The sequence below is a fragment of the Myotis brandtii genome, unplaced genomic scaffold, assembly GCF_000412655.1.
Source record: "Myotis brandtii unplaced genomic scaffold, ASM41265v1 scaffold684, whole genome shotgun sequence".
NCBI classification, from domain to species: Eukaryota; Metazoa; Chordata; class Mammalia; order Chiroptera; family Vespertilionidae; genus Myotis; species Myotis brandtii.
The window spans coordinates 898,876-903,449 of record NW_005370673.1 but is presented as its reverse complement, the minus strand read 5'-3'; positions in this window follow the sequence as shown (position 1 = coordinate 903,449).

Below are 4,574 nucleotides of genomic sequence, written 5' to 3'. Positions count from 1 at the left end.
TGTGGGGCCTTTGGGCGGGGGGGGGGGGGGGTGTGTGCAGGAGGCAGCTGATTGATGTTTCTCCCTCATCGATGTTTCTGTCTCTCTATCCCTCTCCCTTCCTCTCTGTAAAAAAATCAATAAAATATTTTTTTAAAGGAAAAAGAAGAAAAAGGTCTGTGCAAGTGCTGAAGGTGTATACAGGTTGATGACAGAAGGAAATAATATTAGAGTGGAAATACTAATGGAAGGCCTAAGGCAAGGTGATGCATTTTTGAAGGACATAGAAGAGGGTTTGAAGGCTAATTTGAAAGTGTAAGATTTGTGAAGGTTGCGTATGTGATGAGAATGAAAGGAAAAGAACAACAACAACCTAAAAAGGGCCTTTTGCCGAAATCGGTTTGGCTCGGTGGATGGAGCGTCGGCCTGCGGACTGAAGGGTCCCAGGTTCTATTCCGGTCAAGGGCATGTACTTGGGTTGCGGGCACATCCCCAGTAGGAGATGTGCAGGAGGCAGCTGATCGATGTTTCTCATCGATGTTTCTGACTCTCTGTCTCTCTCCCTTCCTCTCTGTGAAAAATCAATAAAATATATATTTAAAAAAAAAAAAAAAAAGGGCCTTTTACTCTTAAGCAGAGAAGCAAGAGCTTCAGTCTCCAAACCTGGCAGGACGCGGTTGCTGGCTACGTCTTAAGCTGCACCAGGAACTTTAAGACAGGCAAGCATTAAGTCTCACCATTAGCGAGACACCGTAAGTAAAAAGAAAGTTACTTTTGCTTGAGATGTATGCATTGCAGTGTCAGCCAGCATGTCTCTCTCCCGCCTGATTTGCAAGTTGGTTGCTCTGTTTGCGAGAAAGTAAAAGTCTTTAATGTAGCAGTTTAAGGTTTAAGAATAAAGACAACAAGGATTAAGATTCAGTAAAAATAAAAAGTCAAGCCAGTGAATGTTTAAACTAACCTCAGAAAGTTTAAAGCATTGACAATACAAGATATTTTTGAATTTATGACAGACTGCTGACTCCAGGGCGATTCACAGGATTTCTCTCCAGATCACATCCATCTGTTTACCGTCATAGTGCTTCTGAATCTCGCAGAACTCTCATATCCCTAAAATGGTCCCCCTAGACCAGTGGTCGGCAAACTGCGGCTCGCGAGCCACATGCGGCTCTTTGGCCCCTTGAGTGTGGCCACGAAGTTTCAATCACACTGTACGTGTGCGCCTGCACATGGTATTTTGTGGAAGAGCCACACTCAAGGGGCCGCAGTTTGCCGACCACTGCTCTAGACTATCTTTTAGCCAAAGAGGGAAGGGTTTGTCTAATTGCTAACACCTCCTGTTGTTTTTATCTAAACTCTACAGGTCAAATAGAGGAAAGAACACAACGCATTCTACAGAATACGCAGTGGCTCAAGGAGATCAGTCAGGACAGCACAGAGCAATCCATATGGTCCAGCCTACAAGAAGCTCTGCCCCAATTAACCTGGCGTTTACCCCTTTAGGCCCCCTGACACTATTTCTCCGCCTCCTCCTCCTCCTCAGGCCCTGCATTTTGAAATTAGGTGCCAAGTTTATACAAACAAAATTACAAGTCTTAGTCAACCAAACAGTAGGACAGTTTGTCCTTACCCAGGTAAAGGGACTCTACAGACCTATATCCCAGGGAATAATCTGAATTTACTCCTTAGGCATCCATGGCAGCCCCTCCCACACATGAAGCAGACAAAGAGAAACGTCAACCCGATCCCCCTTCTTTTCCTTTATATATACCCTTTAAGACAGGAATGAAAGTGTTAAAGAGACTAAAAAACGGGGCAGAGAAAGACTTGTTGTGCTTAGCAGATATCTTGCAGAAAGCTTGCAGCCTTGAGCACAGCATTGCTCAGATAACCAGAAGACACCTTGCATGAGAGGAACCAAGGAGGTACCAGACCCTTACATCAGCAGAGCAGCTTGCAGCCAGCAAAAATTAATAAAAACCTCTCTCTCCCTGCTCTCTTCGCTGATGCCTTTCTCGGTCTCAGCCCACCTGCACCCAGGTATTGGGAATAAAATCATTTTTGATACATTATATCCTCATGTCATAGGTATGCGACCCCAGCCCACTCCGAACCTTTCAGAAACCACATTTAAAATGGAGTCCGGCCCTGGCAGGTGTGACTCAGTGGTTGAGTGTGGATCCATGCACCAAGAGGTCAATGGTTCAATTCCCAGTCAGGGCACATGCCTGCGTTGCAGGCTTGATCCCCAGTAGGGGGCATGCAGGAGGCAACTGATCAATGATTCTATCTCATTATTGATGATTCTATCCCTCTCTCCCTCTCCCTTCCTCTCGCTCTAAAAATCAACTTTTAAAAAATGGGAAAACCAAGATGGCAGCCTAGGTAAACGCCTGTACTTGCTGCCTTCCACAACCACATCAAAATTACAACTAAAATACAAAATAACCATTATTCAGAAACACCTGAAAGCTGGCTAAAGGAAGTCCTACAACTAGAGAAGTAAAGAAGAAAGTACATCGAGGGCTGGGAGGAGGGGTGGAGGTGTGGAATGGGCTTGTCTGACACCCACGTGGGTCATTTTTTTAATCAGGAGGGAGATCGTGTCTGTGGAGGCCACACGCAAGGAGCAAGGAGTCCTAGCCCCACACCAGAACACCAGCCCAGGGATTCAGAGCTGAGAAGAGAAGTCCCCATTAACTATAGGCTGTAAAAACCAGTGGGGATGGTGGCTGAGTGCACACAGGCTGCTGGAGACCCAGGTGTTCCATTTAAAGGGCCAATGCAAGGATGTACAATCCCTCTGAGCTCCAGCACTGGGTAACTTTGGGGGACCCAGACACATATGGGGAGGACCTGGATTGTCTGGCATTGGGACTGGAACTTGGGGGTGGCTTTTTCCCAGATAGGGATGCTCCCAAGCGTCATTGTTCCTGTGCCAGGACATCACCCCCTCTCCCCTGCCCAATCACAGGGCTGACTGGCAGCCATATATGAATCTCCACCAGCCTGGAGCACACTGTTTGCTCCACCCTGGGGATTCCCTGAGACCCCACCCCATCCAATTTGCAGCCCCACCCAAGCTGTTTGCAGCAGCTTTTCCATATGAATGGCCTGTCCTGGCTCAGGCTGCAGACTTTGCTAAAATCTCTCAAACAAGCTGCAGCTGGTGTCAGCGTGCCCCAAACCTACCAGTAAGGGGCCCAAGACCTGAAACAAGCACCAGCCTGCCTTGATTCACAGTTGGGCCTCACTTGGGCACCTCTGAGCCCAGTAAAAATAGCAGCCATCTGCAGATACTTCTGCAGCTCCTGCCAGGTGGTCTCAGGCAGTGGCTGACTTTGCACCTCCCTGGAGGCCCTAGAGCCAGTGCACCCAGTGGACAGCTTCAGGGCACATTCAAGAAGCAGACTCAGTGAGCACCAAAGTCCCACTGAAGCAAGTCCTGCCCCATAGGGATGTTTCCTGCACAGCAGCTCTCCCACTGTAGTCACAGCTGTTCCTCACGGCCAATGGGCCTGGAGCTCATTCTTCCAATTCCCAGTCACACCAACAGCAATCAAGGCTGAAGTACAAGAAGACTGTGCACACAGCACACATGGGGGCACACCTAGAGTGCCCAGCTAAGGTGACTGGGGAGGCCTAGACACTGGGCCTTATAGGACACCTACTACACAAGGCCATTCTCCCAATTCCAGGAGACATACAGGTCTGCTTAATACATAGAAACAAACACAGGGAAGCAGCCAAAATGCAGAGACAAAGAAACATGTCACAAATAAAAGAAATGGAAGCAAGCAAACTACTGGATACAGTTTAAATCCATGGTTATAAGGTTACTCAAAGATCTTCATGAGACTTTTAAGGATCTTAGTGAGAATGTCAAAGACATGAAAAAGGACCAGTCAGAAATTCAGCATACGCTGACTGAAATAAAGAATAATTTACAAGAATAAATAAATAAATAAATAAATAAGAATAATTTACAGGGATTTAACAGTAGAGTAGAGGATTCCAAGAATAAAATCAATGTTTTTGGAATATGAGGAAGCAAAAATCACCCAATCAGAAGAACAAAAATAAAAAAGAATCCAAAAATATGAAGATAATATAAGGAGCCTCTGGGACAACTTCAAGCATACCAACATTCACATTATTGGGGTGCCAGAAGAAGAAAGGGAGCAAGATATTGAAAACCTATTTGAAGAAATAATGACAGAAAACTTACCCTACCTGGTGAAAGAAATAGACTTACAAGTCAGGAAGTGCAGAGAGCCCCAAACAAGAGGAACCCAAAGAGGCCCACACCAAGACACATCATAATTAAAATGCCAAGGGCTAAAGACAAAGAGAGAATCTTAAAAGCAGCAAGAGAAAAGCAGTTAGTTACCTACAAGGGACTGTCCATACGACTGTCGGCTGATTTCTCAACAGAAACTTTGCAGGCCAGAAGGGAGTGGCAAGAAATATTCAAAGTGATGAATAGCAAGGGTTTACAACCAAGATTACTCTACCCAGCAAAGCTCTTATTTAGAATTGATGGTCAAATAAAGAGCTTCACAGACAAGAAAAAGCTAAAGGAGTTCATCACCACC